The sequence below is a fragment of the Anser cygnoides genome, chromosome 6 (genome assembly GCF_040182565.1).
Source record: "Anser cygnoides isolate HZ-2024a breed goose chromosome 6, Taihu_goose_T2T_genome, whole genome shotgun sequence".
Taxonomy (NCBI): Eukaryota; Metazoa; Chordata; class Aves; order Anseriformes; family Anatidae; genus Anser; species Anser cygnoides.
The window spans coordinates 17,493,177-17,512,738 of record NC_089878.1 but is presented as its reverse complement, the minus strand read 5'-3'; the positions used below and the strand labels follow the sequence as shown (position 1 = coordinate 17,512,738).

Sequence of the window (19,562 nt, the reverse complement as noted above, 5' to 3'; positions counted from 1 at the left end):
AACACTGCAAAAATTCTCAAAGATAATCAGCGTGTGAAGAATGGCAGCAAGCTCAAGTCCACCTTTGTGTTTGCTCAGCTTTATAAATGCCAATAACCAAACAATTTACACACCTAATCACCCATAGATTAATCACAGTCAAGGTGTCAAAAGCCATAAGATATGTTCACTTGGTCAACACAAGAAACAGAATACAGCAGATTAGTCTGCCCTGTCTTGATGCAGACCAAAGTTCTTGCAGAACTCTTGAGCAAGCACAACACAACACCATTACAGCACACTGCTACTGCTGGACCAAGCATATACAAGCACGCATGCATCTATATTATATAAACAACATACAGGCACCTTGTCAGATTCTCTCACTTTACCCTTTCCATGAAGTAACACTAAAACAGACATCCAGTTACCCTAATGCACAAGCCAATACTTAAATAGTTTCATCTGCGAAGATGGCATCTGCAGTTTATTTACCATTTACTGGGAGCCTGTTTTATCCAGATTTTCACTGGAGGAAAAAAAAAAAACACCCTTGCATTTCAAACACTAAGCAGTGACTTCTACATTTATATGAGAACAAACTGAAATAAGAGACTTCACAGGGTCCAGACCCAAGAAGAGGTAACTCATAAGTTCTTTGTCATGATTTTCTAAAGACACTTCAGACTGCTATAACAATGGCATTCAAGGTCTCCTGTAAATGTGCAGTGAACAATATCTTCATGGTTCTGCAAAGGCACCAGGTAAAGGTTTCCAAACTATATTTTGAATTACACCATAAATCCAAAGGACAAGGTCCCTACCTACTTACATTTGCTACACCATTAAGCATGATTCTGAACTTAAGACTACATCAAAAGAACAAAACAGCTCAGCTACTACTAACTGCATTTTTGCTCTCAAAACAACCTGTAGCATACTGCCAGCTCCTGCCCTAAGGGCATAGGTTATCGGGATTATCTGGATGAATCCTGAACACTAGAGAAATGGTTTAACCATGCATATTTTTTTATATACAAAATTAGGCATGTAACTATCATTTTAAAGGACCTATACTCTTCTTCCTATGTCTGAGTGCTTGGAATGTATACAGTAATTTAGGACCATTTGATCTTTTCTGTTGTTGACCTTCCCAAACCAAACAGGCAGATGGACCAGGGAACCACAAAGCCAGATTACTTTCCTCCTGCAGTCATTCATGTGATTCCTTTAATGAACACGCTTATTTCAGGGTATGCACAAATTCTGCAGGGAAGACTTAACAGAGAACCTGAAACTGTGTAATCATCAGCTGACTTTCCTAAGCCAATTCATACTAACAATTTACTGCAGAACATTGAAAGAAAAACATAGCAATTTCTCCTATGTCCATAAAAATCATAGCGAACTCATTTACTGAAAGTAGGATAGAAATCTAATCAAAGAAAGCCATATGGAAGAACTATATTCTATACAGAAGTAATGAATTATATTCCAAATTAATTCTTGTGCAAGAAAAATAGTTGGGAACAAATAAATCAGGAGCCTAAAACTCTGTCAGAGAGTGAACTCATTTGGGAAGTACAGCTGTTGTGCTTTAGAGATTTGGATTAAAATCCATCATTATCTTTCAGTTAATACTCTTTCACCAACCAATCAGCAGTCATATGGTGTTTACCAACCCTGGTCACTTAACCCACTTGAATGGCCTTTGTGCTATAATTTGTACTTCAATACAATCAGATTACTTCTAATCTAAATGATTTGTGTCCTTTATGGGACAGATAAACACTAATCCCAAGGTTCCTAAAACATTGCAAGCCTAAACACTGCCAGTATGACATTCAGTGTCTGCAGTTTTAATGGAGTGTTTCATTCAAATTGGAAAATATTTGATTTGATTGTACTGACCTTGCATTTTAGATGCTTGTTCCAGCTTTCTTATATAGACAAAGAAGAATCATCAGCAAAAAAGAACACTCAAATATACAAAACCAGCAGCAAATAATCATTATACCGATACTTAGGCACTACTTTTTGATCAAGTTATTTCACAGGAAAAGATATTTATTCTTTAAAAGTAGACTAAGCAATGAGAAACATTTTAGAACTTCTTGCTGAGAAAGACATTACACGTGGTAATAGCCCACAGTCCCCAGCTCTCGATTTAAAAAGCCCTCCTTCTCCAGAACACTTTTCCAAAGATTCAGCAGTTAAAACGTCCCCTATCATTTGTGTTCTTCAGTTAATCTTGAGTGACGCTTGAAATAAATTGCACTACAATGAGAGTCTAACATCCAATTACATTTGCCAGTAATACGCTTAGGCTCTGATCTCATGCAGGTGGATCAACGAACATGTGACAAACTTCCTAGAAAAGGCGGAACCCACAGATGCAAATACTTTTCCACGATTGGAACCAGGTACATCAGTGTATCTGTAACCTCAAAAAACACCAGAGTTGGGAAGAAGAATACAACAGTTCAGTAATAACCTCCTGGGGAGGGCAAGTATGCAAACACCTAAGTACATAAAGATATTATCAGTGTTATGCTATCATATTCACACAACCGCTAACGTACTTTTTTTTTTTTAACCTAGAAAAATGGGTAACTACAGAATATCATCTTCTAAAATAATTGATTGCCAAATTAGGCAGGGATAAGTGTACCTGAGAATTGGATAAAACTTTCCCAAGAAAAAATTAAGATGCTGGAAGACGTGTACAGCATCATAGCTAGCACCTTACGTGAATCTATACATGTTTACTTATAATACTTCAGCACAGGTGCTTGTATTTCATTTCAGCTAAAACTCTTTCCTAGTTGATGGACTAAACTAGGAAGAGAAAGCCCAGTTTCTTCTGGTATCCCGCTCACAAGCAAAACAGCTCTCAGCAGTAATTTCAGCCTACCCTGTAGCAAAGAGTAAACAAATATATGCAGAGAAGTAGGAATCACCACCACTGTCAAAATTTTACTGCCAAGATGTGAGCCCGACACGTAAACCTTTAAAAAGCCTCCATCTACGTTTGAAAGGAGTGATGCAAATCTTGTACAGCAAAACGTAGAGCACAGGATGGACTGCACTATGAAATTTTCCATTCAGCAAAGAGTACTTACTTCCAGGATTACTCTGCAAATGGTACGTACCTTATTCTACTTTGGAAATGGCCCTTTCGGCATTCCTTTTACTTGGGGCAAGATTCCTATTATATATCATGCAACCGCCTTCTGGAAAAGCCTAGCAAAAATTACAGCTTCTTGGACATTTTCCATGTGAAGTAACAAATTCAGAAGTGCTGGGAAAGCCTCTGTAATTCTGTAATTCATTTTTAGAATAACCAAAACCATTAAAACTATAAAAAATCCAGAATTAACTAATTTGAATTTACAGAATTGTAGTTAAGAACATCAGAAACACCGTAACAAAGATGTTGTAAAGGCAAGTATTCCAAAACTAACAGAAACATAATTAGAGAAACTTCTGGCATAAGAGTAACAGAGCACACAATAACCTCTTTTGACACAAAAGTTACTGAAGTAGACAAAACAGCCACTTGGAAAAAAAAAAAAAAAAGCTCCTCAAAAGGCCTCAGCCAACAGAAGTTGTTGGCCTGTTGAGGGTTTTCCACCCTATTACTGGAATTCACAATATACAAGCCATAATAGAATACTATTCCAGTCAGAATATCACAAGTCATGCTACGATACTATTTCTCTCAGATTAAGAAAAAGTTAAAGCTAGATTGAGAATACATGTAACAACTACATTAAACTAAATTTGAGCAAGAAAGACCACATGCTCATTTCTATTCCTATCTGCTATTTTTCTGCTTTACGGAAGGGCCACATTCCCTCCTCACTCCAATGAATTGGATATGTGACAAGGAAGCAAACAACCGTAAGTCACACCAACATGGACTTTTACATCCTTGCCGTAATAAATGAGAAGATGCTTATAGTTGCTTTCTCCTCCTCCCCAGCATACTAGTCACCTAGCTAAGGAAGGCATTAAACAATTGGAGGTGTGAACCCAGCCTAGCTTTCCACTTCGTTAAGTCATATATCATTTTTTACATAGGAGTCACAGAGCTATAAATCATGTGAGACAGAATGAGAACTAATTAAAGGGTCAGCTAAGCACATAATTTTGCATTGTTGCACATCAGAGAGCTTTAAAATTGGCTATATTTTCTGTAAAATATTATCAAATATTACAAGACATTTCAAGCAGATAGTTATTATTTTTTTCCCTAAGAAATGGGCACTACTATATAAAAAACATCAATATTTAATTTCCTAGCATGGGAGCACCATGAAACTCCAAGTCAACCTTTTGTTTCTTTTTTAATAGCAGACTTAACTTTGCCTCGCACACGTGTAGCGGTGAGTCTTGAATACAGTGCTTGAATGAAGTCTTTTTTTTCCTGTTAGACCAAGCTTTTATGCTTTTGAAAACAGAAATTCAAAATCCAAGAAATCTATACATGTACTAAGGCAAAGCATTAATCAAATGCACCTAAATCTAGCAGTTAAACTTAACTGTGAACACTTCAGGCTACTTACAGAATTCCTTTGCCTACAAGCTATGGTTTATTTCAGAAAAACAATCTATTTCCTGAGGCCAGATTTCTAAGTCAATACAATTAAGTGATACAACATTTTCTTTGAAGGTTAGAGGTAAATCTATTGGAGACATGTTAACTGAAAGAAAAAAATTACAACCCAAGAGGGCTTTTAAGTATGCATAATATTACTGGAGCACCTAGAGTCTCCGTTAGTGGGCAAGAAACTCATTATACCAGGGTCACATAAAAATAGAGCATGGGGATGATCCTCCAAACCAGAGCGCATTTTCTCCAGGGGATTTTTATATAGGTATGGATATGTTTTATTTTTATTCCTTCTCCATTTTCTTTTTAATGATGTAATAATTGCAGCTACTGAAGAAATTCATCACCATCAAATGCAAGAAAATTCATTTCAGAGGTTTTTAAAATAAATATATTCATCAATCACAATAATGCATGACTGCAAGGCATAGTCAAGTGCTTATATAGCAGTCTTATCTGTTTTCATAAATTTGCTTTCCCATCAAATACTTTAAAATAAGGAAGATCAAATATTTTTCCACTCTGAATGTGTACGCAGGATTCATAACTTAAAAATAAAGGCCACTCTTTTATTCTACTGAATAAAAAAATGCATTGGAAATGTTTTAGAAATAGTTTTACTTCAGGTTTAAATGACTGGAAATGGGGCTCACAGACATTTTTATTAAATATGGGGCAGCATCCATCTGAATATTTGCATTTTACTCTGATATCCTAGTGAGTGTCTCGCCACTCTTCTAATTTTTAGAGATGGGTTTCAACAAGGAAGGGGGACATGGATCAGATACACAACTAGGCCAAATGCTAAGGTCAACAAGCCATCACAGGTGGCAGGAAATTAGAAAAGTCAAGAAATACAACTGAAGGAAAAGACCAGAGACCAATGCATTATGCTGTGTGATGAGATGACAAAGAGGCAGGCTCAGAGGATAGCCAAGACCAGGAACGGCAGGGAAAGGGGCAGAGGACGGCACAGGCCACAGCAGTGGTGCCCCCAGGCCGAGCCAGGCCACCAAGCCACCGCTTGCTCTCCCACGCTCTTTAGTGCCTGCCCCAGCACTTCTCGCCTCTCCTGCTGTTGATGCCTGTTGGCACCCCTCCTCTTGCTGCCCACTCTGATCCCAGCCTGAGCCAAAAGGAGGGCAAATCCAGCCCCATCTCCAGCCCAACCCATCCTGCCTGACCTCTGCCCCAGGAGACATGAGTCTAGGCTACCCCAACAGCCTGGAGACTGCTGCGCAGCCTTCAAAAACTCATGAGACCCGACTTCTGTGCCTGACGGGTGGAACAAAACACCCAGTCACAGGCCAGTCCTTCACCTTATTTTTCCCAGGCCTAATTCCCCGAGCCTGACTGCAACAGGTTCATCCAGGAAAGGCTTGGCAGGTGTGATGTTTCCTCAAAGACTTGGCATCACCCAACAGGAAGGCCTCATGGAAGCCAGGGATCTCACAGATGCTCTGCTCCCCTCCCTAGCCTCCCCACCCAGCAGAATAGGGCAACTCTGTCCACCCGCTCCTGCTCCAATGCATTACAGGGCAAGGGTGACCTTCAAGCGTTCAGGATCCCAAGCATCCTTGAGGAAGTTTCTCAGATTCACAATATCCTAATAGCTCTAGCATGTATTTGACAGCACTCTGGTAAGTGAGCTGAGTTCCGCTGATAGCTTTTTGGAAATACCATGAAATACAAATCCCAGTAACAAACATTCTGGAGGCAAGAGTGTGACACTGCTTAAAAATAAATTATTGTCCTTTTTTGAAAACTAGCCCATTCAGAAATGCAAGCTGAAGTGATCAGTTTAAATAGCATAAAATAATCCTTTGGTCCAATGCCAGCATCTTCGACCTTTAAAGATATTTTAAAGTATATGTATTTGTTGCAGTAAGTCATTGCCATGAAAAGAATTTGAGGGTTTGCACAACCTGTCAAGATGGAAGAATAAGCATGACAGCAGCATAACAATACACAACACCAGTGGATTCAACACATGTAGTCAAACGTACATAATCAGAAACTCAAAACTTTGATGCAGCATCACACAAAACATGATCTCAAGCTCTGCAAAAACAGGAGCCACTCCACAGAAAACCACATTAATATTACAAGCATATTTATACAGTAGTAGTGCATGAAAGCAAATCTGCCAAGACCCCCAATGCTCAGCATGAAACAAGCTGTTGACTCCAAATTCCCCATTACAGTTCCCACAGTTATCATAACCACATGGTAAAATAAGCCTCTGATTAACTGTGTACAGCACATGGAGCAGGAAGCGGCCGCAGTGCTGCATGCAGAGATTACAAACCCCACACGTTCCTTTCGGCCACAGACAATTTCTGTGTCATGTCATCTAGTGCTTAAAACCAGCATGCAGGTTTTTGTGCTTGCTTTTTTTTTTGTTGTTGTTCTCTAAATCAGATTAGGATAAAGCTTTCCTCTGAACAAGGTCAAAGTTTTCCTGTCCCTATCCATACCTAGAAGCCCATTTTAAACATGGAGAAAAAAAAAAAAAAATCAATTCCTTTCTACAAAACTACTATACAGAAACTTGATCAATATTCTAATTTACAGTTAGGGAAGAAAAATGAAAAGCTTTTGAGAGCTACAGACAACACAAAATAAAGATCCACAGTGTTCCTCCAAGGGCAGAGGCTTTTCAGGCTTTTAAACTGCAACAAACCACCACTAGGTTATATGAACAAATACTGGCTGATGTGAACTCAAAGAGTTAAAAACAATCATTACAGCATTCCTGTTTTGTCTCACTCTTCTTCCCCATCCTATTTGTGTAACACAATAAACTGTAATTATGAGGGGACAATTGGTACTCATCACATTTACAGAGTTAAAACACAGCATTATAACAGTGTTGAAAATATAACCAAATTATGAAGTTAACTATATAATCAAATTATGATATTCATTCCGTCAACATTTATTACTGATCAGTGCAACTTTCTTTGATGTTTGCTAAAGTTCATAAAGCTTTATTTTCTGGTTTCTTAAGCTATTTTTGTACTACTCTCGACTTGTAGACTAACCCACATGCTGAGGAGAGACAGCAGAATTTGATTTGAAATGTTTTCTCAAATCTGGCTGAAAGAGAAAGAAAATGCTAGTGTGGGTGGCTGTTGTCTAGCCTTTCAAGAATATCGCTGCTCAAGAGCATCTGCCACCTGCCTGCAGTGAAGAGGCTTCACATACAGTGGTATTAGACTTGCTCAAACTAGATCAGTAAAACTACAGCAGGCTCAAATACTTCTATGAGAAGAGCAATTTCTATCAAAAAAAAAAAAGTTATTCGTTTGCAGAAAACATTAACTTTGAGCAGTTTAATACAATATAATAAGACAACAGCACCAAATGTCACTACCCATATTGTTAAAGCATTCCATGTTCTTCTGTATTACCTATGGGACTGGAAGTGTCATCATCCCACTTTGACTGCCCCAAACTTTTTATCTCTAATAAGATTCTGCTGCTTCTGAAAAGAAGATTCTGTCTAAAAGAACATGCTGAAGTTTTCCATGCCGGGATCTAATGAAATAAGAGCAAATACCAGCAAACAGACAAAGCATGTCAAGCCTAGCCTCTAATGCTTCTCCATACAGTAGTATGAAGTTGATTTCTCCACTGCTTCAGTCATTCCATAACATCCAGAAGCTACGCTCTCTACCTAAACATTTGAGAAGCACTGATGAACAATGAAAGACTTCCCAAGATTCCTTAGGACTGAATCTAGGGATTGTCTAATTTGCTTTAAAAAAAAAAAAGGCATCAAATAGGCTTTTTAAATTACAAGAACACATTTCCCCTCCTCTCACAGACCAGAGGTCAACCAAGACAACCGACATAAGTCATGAGAACAGCTACCTCCTGGGGGAAAAAAAAAAAAAAAAACAACAACAACAAAAAAAACCTGCCTCATTTGGTGTAAACTGCCTCATTTTGGTGGTGGAAGCAGGGGACCACAAGAGAAGAGATTCTCCCAAGGTTAAGGCACCTGAACGCTGCAGTGCAGAATCTGTCTGTAGCCTGGCCTCTACCACAGAACTGCTAGCAATGCTAAGAAAGTCATTTAAATCAAGCCCTCCAACAACACTAATTGTGCACCGCTTTCCTAGGAGCCAAACTTCCTGAGAGCTCTAGTTTACAGAAGTGCCGAATGTTTGTGCTTCAATGCAAGGCAACAGAAGCGCTGCCGTGAACACGCACTACATCACTCTGAGCATTGACATACCAGCTTCCACGACTCTCCAACAGAGCATCTAACGCTGCCTCAAGACCTCTCTGTGCCAAAATTCCCTGTCCACACAGGGGGAAGGCCACCCATTTACATCATGGAAGTGTTGCAAAGATTATTTATTTAATTTTACTCTTTGCAAAGCACACAACTACTACAGGCTATGCATCAGCGAGAAAAAAAAAATCTTAAGAACAATGTTTGATTGACAAGCCACACACCAAAAGATCCAGGGAAAGCCATTCATCAGTAATCCAGCATTAGCTATCCTGCTCACGATGCCTGGTGAGAGCCCCACAGAAAAAAAACAAAAATGATTCATGACTATATGCACCAACAGGCTCAGTTAAGGTTGTACAGACATTTCTGGTGTTTCCTTATTTTCAAATAGCTAACTTAGCAACTTCTAAGTTCTGTTAATGCTGTTTGACGTCTAAAATACAGGTATGCTCATTTCACTGATTAGCAGGGGAGTAGTTCTGACTATGCAGAAGCCCCCCAGTCTACCCAGCATGAAGTTCTGGTGCACAGTGCACTAGCACTGCTGAAAAGACTGCAGAAATGGACAGAGGTAGCATCTTCTTACATAAAGCTGTGACATTGATCTATAAGGGATTTTCTTAATTAGTAACATGCATTAAAAAATCTCATTTTAAAAGAAAAATGAAGTGCATCTAGGCACTTACATGCACCTGCAATTCCAAGTCAAAGATTCACCATCCAATTATTAGCAGGTGGCCAAAGGAAGAAAAATTAAGCAATTTTTTTCTTTGTCATATGCAGTCATGCAAATATAGAGACTAGGTGGCTTATATTCTTCTGCTGTCTTATATTAGCATTTCCATTATAAAATCCCATTAGGAGGTTCCTATACGTTCTTTGGAAGTCTTGCTGACCAGGGCAGAGTACAGGCACTTTAAGAGTGTTTACTTAATATCCTCCCCAAACTCATCTTCTCTGTAATAAGTCCTGGTAATGAGTCTCTATGCTCAAAATTATTGTTTTTCCCCTGACTTTGGAAAACAAGCTCATTTTCAAAGCTCATAATTGTGGTAGAAACAAATGAACACTGCAAAAAAGTAAGCCAAGCTACATAAAAATCACATTATAGTATTTTTCTTTCTTCCCATTTTGAAGCATACCATGCTAATGCTGCCTGTCACATCATTTGTCCTTGAACTAATTAATGTTTGAAATTGTATCAGATTGTAGGACTAAAGAGACCTGATAGTCTACAGTATTCAAATAAGATGTACTGAGAAGTGTCAAATTAAAACTCAACACCATGAACTGTTAAGCAAAGCCTCCAACCATACGCTGAACTTCTCGGTACCTGTGCAAGTACATACAGAAAGAACAACGTGGCCTACAGCCATAATCACACATGCTATAAACTCACGAGATCATACAAGCTTGGTAATGGTGAGCAGTGTTAAAGATTCAGTAGGTGGCATCCTCTGCTGGGAGTAAGCACACCACCAGCCACCATTAAGTAAAACAACTATAAAGCACTCAGCATTACAAGACACTGGTTCTACAGTGTCAGCATTTTGGCTGCCATGCCACACCAAAGACCTCACAAATAAGAAAAATACCACGGTGCCTTAAAAAAAAAAAAAAGTTTTAATGTTATATTACAATTCAGGCTTTACTTAATTAATTTTACCTTGCTTTCCTGACCTTCCCCTATCCTTTCCATCAGGTAGAAGATTGTTCCTTGGTACCTGCCCTAAGCAGTTACGTTGTCTTCCTTTACACACAAGGCTTACCTTAGCCTTATCAGGATCACCTTCCCTGCCACACAGCTGCAAGTGAAGGGGTGAACGTCATCATCATATTATCACAAAGTGGGCTGGCTTTGGGATTTGTGGTTTCTTTGCAAGAGGAAACTCTGTGAGATGTCTCAGTATGATTCACCCAGCTGTAGGAGATGCAATCACCCTGCTTCACGTGCAGAATGAATGACTTAGTTGCAGATACACTCCAAGTCCCTCCATTTTCAGCACTGGCATCTCTGCACCAAACAGTTCTCCGATAGAAAGCCGTGAGTAATGAAACACCGTCCGACATATTCTAGAACCAGAGCATTTTACCAAAAACACAGCCTATCATCCTGTCATGAGGTAAAGTAACCTGGAAGAAGGTCTCAAAAAATCATGAACCAAGATGGGTATTTATGCAGATCCTGAATTTCATATCTGAACATGCATTGCACTTGTTTGAAAATTGAAACCTGTTTACTCCCTGCTCAAGACAGAACTGCAACATTTTAAAACCTACAAAAGGTAGTTTAATGAAAAGACTTCAGGTTGTAAGGTAAGGTGAAAAGGACTTTGTGTGTCTAACATTAGTACAAACAAAGGCAAAAAAAATATTTTTTTGCTAACCTCCTCCCCTTACATTCCCATATTATAAACATTTAACACCAAAAAAATGTTGTTGCCAATAAAGAAAGCATTATAGGGTAATTTGACTGAGGAATGAAGCATTATCAATGTTTCCGTAACAGACTAACTTACTCATACCCAAATAATCATCAATAAAGTAAACAGTGCAGTTTAACTACATGTGCATTACCACCTGTCCTTATAAGATCTGCCTGGCAGTCCAACAGCAGCAAAATAGGAAGGTGCCAATATTGATAAGTGAAGGATTGGAACTGCACTGATATAGTTAGATTGGTTTACAAGTCTTCTATATTTACAAGCCTTGGCAGCTCAGGTTCTCTAATGAATTTTTAACATGTCAATTAATATGTTTATACAAAGCAATGTCAGCTTTAACTCATACACAAGAAAAATCACAGTTGCATGCAGAATGTACAACATACGTGTTAAGAGGCTACATTTCACTATATAGAGATATTGAAAAGAATTATTGCAGACAATCTGATGAGAATGCATCTAGAAAAGAAACAATAAAGTTGCGGAAGTTAATGGGCATGATTCATCACTCTTGGAAATATGTCAGCATCAAGAAATGTGATGTGTTGCAGGGCATTAAAAAAAAAGCTTTTTTTTGGGGGGGGAGGGGGGGAGGGGGGGGAGGGCTGGTGGGTTTCTCTTTTGGGAGAGGGGAAGGCACAACCCCCCCAGCCTCCTGTCATTAAAAAAAACAACACATTATACTGAAACAAAACACCAAGTGTTTTGTTAACCCATAGTTTATAAACTTACTGTTGATGCCAAGAATTAAGCATTATTTACTTAATAACATTGACTTCCACTGTGTGCAACAGTATTAGTGCTGCAAAACAGTAGCTGGCGTTCTTTCTCCAACAATGTGGAATGCAGTCAAATAACTGCACTGTGAGACATGATTTTTGCCTTAATTCCCTAGTTTACTCTGTACATTACATAAAATCAGAAAACATGACTTAAAAATCCTTACTACACAATTTTTCAAGGTGTTTTAAATGTTTTTTTTTCAAAGATTTTTCTTTAAAAACATTTTCATGTGTTAAGTAAAAACAAAAACGAACTTCCCATAGAAAGATTAAGCATGGTCTCTGGAGCTGCAGTACAAAGAGAAATTTCACCTCTGAGGAGAATCAGGGCATTTTACACTTGCACAGAAAATAAAAATAGAAAATAGCCCTTCAATTAATACCCAAATTGTTTCTGTAAAGCTAGGCAAGCAGAGCTTCAGGTGAAAATCCACCAAGCAGCTAGTGGGACGTTGCGATCACACTGGAGAGTGAAGTTCCTGCAATTCCTTCAGCTCACTGTACAAATTCCCCTTTCAGTAGCTGGAATATGGTAGCACTTAGTATCTGCCTCTGCCTTCCTTGCATCAGAGGCAATATAGGCTCACATCTGATAAGATATTCCCATTTGTGTCATGATGGATGACATACGTTAAGTACTGACTTTCTAAAGCAAATACAAAAGTTACAGAACTATTTATCTGCTACAAGTTCATATTCAAGGAATGTTATCGGGTTTAAAGCATGTAACAAAAGTGATAACAGGATTTCAGAATGCAAGCTATTCAGATTGCAAAGTCATCTCTTCTTTGTATTAACTACAGATGACTTAAGCTTCGCAATGTATTTCAGCACACTAGAGCCAACCTTGCACTTAACTTTTGTCTCTGTTACATCCCAGCACAGCCTGTCAGATGTTTCAGGATTTGAGGCTACCACAGCTGTTCCATATGTTCATTTTTAAAATAACACTAATGTCTCATTTCATAGATTCTCAAACTCTTTCAGCAAATATTCTCAAGCCACAGTCCCTTGTGATAACCTGAAGAGCAAAGACTGCAGTGACGCTTAAGCATCTGTTATGTTTTATGCAGCAATCCTCACTGCTGTTCGAAAACTAAGGACTTCCAAGCTAATTAGCTAAGAAACCTACACTCCCCCAGAAGATTATCTTCCACAAGGCTTTTTCCTGCTTTTATACCATCTTATCCCTGAGCAAATGTAGTCAAGTAGGAAGACATCCTCTCAATTAAAACTTCACTGAAGAAATCCAAGAGAGGAAAAAGACAGGAACAGCGAAGAGCAGTTGCTCAGGAGAGGCTCCCGTTGGGGCGATCACAGCCGTCGCCACCGGCACGGAGCCCAGCGCAGACAGAACAGAGCAGCGAGGGACAGCTCCCACCACGACGTAAGCAGGCAAGATGACAAAGTCTTCTGACACTGTCTGGTTTTTGCTAATACTTTAAAGTTTAACCAAGCACCCATTATATTATTCATCAGGGAAAAAAAAAAAAAAAGCAGCACAGGACCTAGATAACTTAATGAAGATATGTAAGAAGATTGTTCCTTTTCTGATTCCTTACCACTTTACAGATTATTTAACAAAACAACAGAAAGAAAAAGTTAGCATCGCCAATTTCACAATTCCCAATTTCACTTCTGCCTGCCTGACAAGAATCACACCAAACCCCACTCACTGGAGAAGGTGCGAGATACAGAAAAGCCATTCAAAGAGACCGAACACCAGAAGAGTTAGGAACAAGTCTGTGGCCATGGAAGGACACCCTAGCACCCAAAAAGCAGAAAAAGGAAAAAACACCTCCCTCGCCCCTCTCTCTAAGCAGTCTACTGACCTGGTGAGCTGCAAAGAGCAGCAAGATGGCTTATTTGGGAAAGGAGAAGCAGCATAACCCATTCACACCTGCCTAGTGCCAGCTCCGAACCGCACAGAGAGGCAGCTCGTCCTCCTCCTCAGCAGCCCCCGTTTGGGAAGGGAAGGCCAGCGGGGCTGGGGGCTGCCGCTGCCCTGAGAGCAGCAGCGAGCACACCCTGCCTGCCCTCAGCTGCCCACGCTCCCCGCGGGCTCCGGCCACAGCACCCAGCGTGGGCCTTCAGCTGCAGCCCAGCGCCACGTCCCACCTGCCCGCTGCGAGGATGCTGCACCGCATCCAGTTACGTTTCATTCGGGCACAAAAACGTGCAGGTTCTCGACAGTAACAGAGGGCTTGTTTTGCACCTCGTTTTTATACTCTGTGAAAGACATCGCTGACATAGCAGCAAAGGGATGGAAACAAAACTATCTGCTATCTTCTCCCTGTATATTCAGCACTTTGCTGCACCTAAACTTTTGCTTTGAAGATTTAAACTTGAGTGCTCACAGCTTTGGAAGTGCCAGACTTTCCTAGCATCCAAACTTTTCTATTCACACTTTCCTTCTTATGCTCAACAGCAAGATTTACCCTTAAACGCCAGCAGCAGAGCTCCCTCGTTTCTTTAGGGGCCAGCACCCAACCGCAGGCACACGGGAGCGTTCACCGCGGCCCGACACCGGGCACAGCCCCGCGCCCACCCTCCCGTTCGTGCCTCGGGACGGAGCGTGCAGGACGCCGGGCTCGGCGCTGCAAGCAAACCACCGCCCCGCAGGGGCTTGCGGCGAAGACACCTGGAAACTGACCACGGGCAGCGAGCTCATCCAGGGCGACTCCTGGACGCAGGTTAATTCCGCCTTCGCTGAAGAAACGCCCCGGTCCCAAAGGCGAAAATACTCGCCCTGCTCGGACCCCGACCCGTTTAGCGGCGCGCCCGGCATTTGCTAGCGGCGGATTTGGGGCTGCGGGGAGCCGCGGCCGCCGCCCCTCACCTGCGGCTCCGCCCGCCCCAGCCCCAGCGGTGACATTGAGCAAGGTCCCTGCCCCGCCGCGCCCGGCCCTTACCTCCGCCGCCGGCGAGAGAGATGCGGCGGGGCAGCCCCGCTCCGCCCGGGCTGAGGCGAGCTCGTCCCAACTCCGCCGGACCCCGGCGGCTCGCCCGCTGCCGCCGCCCCGGCGCATGCGTCCGGCGGCCCGGCCCGGCCCCGCCGCCCCGCCTCAGCGGGCTCAGGTGCGGGGCGCCCGCGGGCGGCCGCTGGGCGGTGAGGGGAAGGGCCGGCCCCGGCCCGCGCTGAGGGAGGAGACCTGGCCCCGCGGCTCCGCTGAGGGGCGAAGCGCCCCGAGGCGGGGCTTCTCCTGTCAGAAGGGCCACGGCTGTGCCCCGGCAGCATGAGCTTTCCATAAAACCCGCGGAAACACCATGCCGCCCGCTCCTCCTGCCGCCCCTCGGCTCCTGCCCGTCAGGGCTGTGTGTTTGCTTCCTAAATTATGATCTTGGGCGCCGAAAGCCCACCTGTGAGCTGTGCAAAGCGGCTAGCATGAGCAGTAACTTGTGGTTTGTAAACCGTGCAAAGCCGTGTCTTAAATACAAACATTACCTTAGAAAACATCTCTTTTACAAGTACCTAACACAAATCACAACAGATGACAGACACATGAAAATAAATACAAACTTAAGTATAAGTACTTCTATAATATCGCCTTTTATATATCCCTTCAGGAGAACGTGATCCAAATGGCGAGGGAAATCCTCAATACTTAATGTGTTTGTTTCTCTTCAGAAAGGAAAACAAAAACATTTAACATTGATTAGAGAAAACTTGCTTGCTGCATCTTATTTTCAGCCTTTGGAGAACAGCAGTGCCACTCGATGCTGTTAAGAATTGCATCATACCTTGTTTATGGTTCCGTGTTCAATAAATTACTTCATAGTTCAGGAAATGTTCAGAGTTTGAATTAATCATCCTGTTAAAACATGAAATCTGAGGTAAATACCCTTTCTTCGGCTCTGTCACCTACCACAAACTTCTTGCTTAGAAGAGATCTGAACATTAAGCATCACTAGCTGTTTTTGAAAGGTTTGCTGGTATCTCCTACAGAGAGAAAGAGAAGCTGAGAACAGGACATATACCTTTTTCTTTTCCTTTTTTTTTTTTTTTCCTCCAGAAATTCTGAGTTTGTCTGAATCTCTAATGGCAGAACAGACGACACAGTGGGAAGAACCCAGTTCTGAAACTGGGAACACTAGACTGCTTAGAGAGGAGCTGCCAGTGTACGCAACCCCTTCAGTAACTCAGCTCACAAACAAAAAGATCCAGGCTGGCAGGATTTGAGGTAAATCAAACTCTAAACTGATTATCCAGCACGGATGATCCGTGAAAGGAACATCCACATATGATTGTGCACCAGCAACATCCAACATTTTAATATTTGTTTATCTTTTATCTATCTTTTTGCCCCTTTCAAGACAAATTTGCTGTAATCTAAAGCAAGAGTCTCCAAAATGTTTTCAGAAAGCTCCAAATATCTAGCAAACTGGAAAAATCAGAAAATTTCCCTTCATATCCAACTGTTAAATCCTATTGTAAAGAACAAGGAATATTATGTTCATGAAATATTATTTTTCTATGTAAGCAGCTGTTGTGGTTGCCATAGAGATGTTATTCAATCTCAAATTGGAAGGTGGTCTACAATGGCCATGCATCATATTCCCTGTTAAGATGAAAATGTTTAAGAACCTGTGTGAATTCTGTAACATTCTTCAGAACAAATGTACTTCCATTTAGTAGCCCTGTGATTTTTTATTTTTATTTTTTTAAATGACATTTCAGTGAATGCTAGCCATCAACCACCTACAGAGAGATGTAATGGCAGATAGATAATTGTATATAGCTTTGAACAGTTTATGTGAAAGTGTATCTTGGATCTCTTTGAATGAACTGCTCTCTTCAGAAACACCATCATTTAACCCATAATTGTAAGGCCCTTTATAAAGCATTTTGTTTAAGCCATTCTCCATTGCTCTGGAGTAGACTCCAGCTCCCTATCAAATGCTCTACTTTAGAAGATGGCAAAATGGTAAGGATGGAAAATTTTAAACTCCATGTGATCTGCAGTATCGAAGTGTCATGTCTAATTTTTGTCAAATGCTGAAATCATGCTGGAAGTTATGAAATGACAGAACTGTTGTACAATTAGTATTTCTTAGGAGCTGAAGAACACCAACCAGTTGTAAAAGTGTTGTGAGCAGCAAAAAGACTTTTAACACAGGAGAGCTGGTGAGAAGGTACCTGGCCTGAACCCAGAGGAGCCCCCCAGAAGGGGGAGGGGGGTGTTTGCTCCATTCCCACTGAAGAGCTGCATGACCCAATTGCAGAAGGAGGCCAGGGAGAAAAAGAGGGTGGGCTCTTATCCTGAGTAGCGTAAGAATGTGCAGAGAAGGAAGAGGACATGCATGAATGGAATTAGAATTGCATTTTATCATTTCAATTTATTCAGAACTTAAAATTTCTGTTCTACCAAAGCAAACTGAAAATCTGCTGTTTTTTAAAAACATTTATCATTCAGAATAGATTAGATATGACATGAGTGTGTCACTTAAGGGACTGGATCCATACAGAATGGTGCATGCAAACAAACCCCTTAGGGATATCTGCAACACAAAATTGGTTAGGGAACTCCCAAGAGCTGGAAAATATTTCCTGCCAAACCAAACAATATTAAAGGCCAACACCAATCTGTATCAGATTAAGGGGAGAGGTCACCACCGGAAAGTTTAGAGCAACCCTTACAGGCATGATATACCCTGCAAGAGCTATAGTACAAGAAATCCAAGTAACATTTTCTCTTTTCTCCAGAAAACAAACAAACAACCAAAACAAAAATAACAAAAAACCACCAAGACAATTGCTGAGCTCTCTACCCTAAGCCATTTTACATATATCAAAGGCCTGCTAATTATTATGAGAAAAACCTTCCTTACTTGACCATTGTACTTTTTGTGAGAATTAAGGTTCAGTAAGTTTTTATTCTCATCCATTTTGCAAATAAGCTGTGCATCTAAGTAGCACAGGGCATTTGAAGTATGAATATAGGCTTTATGTTATTGGTGGTCTATGCAAAATATGAAATTAGTGTCCTAATGCTCCAGATGGGGATTTGTCTCTGGTCATCTCATAAGGCCAATGAAAGGAAGAAGAATAAACTTTTCCAAGGAACATTCTACAAGTTTCCCTCTGCAGAAATACACCCAAGTGTTTCCAATTCTCCTTTTCAAGGGCCCGTTCCAATAACCTAATCAATGTTAGCCTTTGTGGGAACTGTTTCAGTAACAAAGATTTCAGAAACAGGGAGACCAGTTGTAGAAACAAAGAACACAGGTAGAGTCAGTTTGGTATTTCTTCTCTGTCAAGTACTAACTTTTCGTATAATAGGAAAAGTTTCTAAGTGTTTACTTCAACATCTTCTTTTCCAGGCTAATTGGCCTAAGCTCTCCAAAGTCATTTTCTCTTGACTGTAACTGATGATGAACACCCTTCAGTGTTTGCTTTGCACTCTCCAGTTCCAAGACAGCACTAGCCTTGTTGCCACATAGAGGTGAAGAAAAACTTAACGGAGAGTTTGCTCTTCACTTTCAGATTGTTGTGCTTAGCCCTGCTTATTGCTTAGTTTTGCGTGTGTTTGCCATATTCATGGTCTCAACAGCATATTCAAAATAAAGATACTGGATTGTTATTCTTATTTTTAAAACTCATTTCTTCACCAAGTTCTTCAAGATGGTGGATGGTATGTGTGCCTATGTTAAGCAACATACATGCCATTTATTGGTGTGTATGCATACTTTCCTAGGAAATAACACGATGCAAATTTGAAATAAGCATTGTCTTCCCTTATTTACTTTAGTTTTACACTTTTTAACAGTGTGAACGTTAATTACTTGTCTTTGAGCCTTTCATCCAAATTTTTTACTTGTTGGAATGCAATAAATATGTTAATTTTTGTATGGTTATCATATGTCTTTAGTAATTATTTTAAAACATCTACCACAATACTCTAAAATTTGGCAAAACCAGAAAATAATTGCAATGATATTCTAAAGCTTCTTATTTAGACCCATCTTTAGTTTAAAAAAAAAATTATTTTTTTCCTGAAGATTTCCACCTCATTTCTGTGATCTTCAAAATTAACATTTGTTGGAATTTTATGAAAACACAGCGAAAAACATGACCACCATCTTCCCAGCTTGGAAAAGTATGGTGAAGAAAGCCCCTCTGTTGACTGAAGCATGAACTGCTGTGCCTGAATCCATGCCTCTGTCCCTAATCACATTGAGGTCTTTCTGGTGCTTTCTCACAATGTTGCTTCAAAAGACTAAGATTTTTCCCTACTGGCATGCAGTTCCTTGTTTCTCTCCTGATTATTTGTTTTTCATTTAAGTTTTTTTTGAGTTGGTTCTGGATTAAGCATTTATTATTATTTTTTTTTAAGACTTTTGGAACTTCCTTGATTTCCTTACTCAATTTAAAAAGCACAGCTGTATGCACATCTTGAGGTAGGTTCCTCTAAGCGAAGCTGACATTTTATAACCAGATATCTTATATGGCTATTCTCTAGCTTCCCTGTTACTGCCTCTGGGGATACAATCCCAGA

The 19,562-nt window shown here is 40.5% G+C and overlaps 1 protein-coding gene across 3 annotated transcripts in view; it reads right to left on the bottom strand.

Annotated features, from left to right (window-relative positions):
- The window catches only part of ZNF385B (zinc finger protein 385B), a 170,493-nt gene extending 155,359 nt beyond the window's left edge, over positions 1-15,134 (bottom strand). For 2 of the 3 annotated variants that reach the window (XM_067000076.1, XM_048061394.2), the window contains exon 1: positions 14,979-15,134. The gene's annotated coding sequence lies outside the window, so the exon portion shown is untranslated. Of the gene's footprint in view, positions 1-14,719; positions 14,834-14,978 lie in introns of those variants that run through there. The other variant, XM_067000077.1, reaches the window with a different exon arrangement.
- Between the last annotated feature and the right edge of the window lie 4,428 nt (positions 15,135-19,562).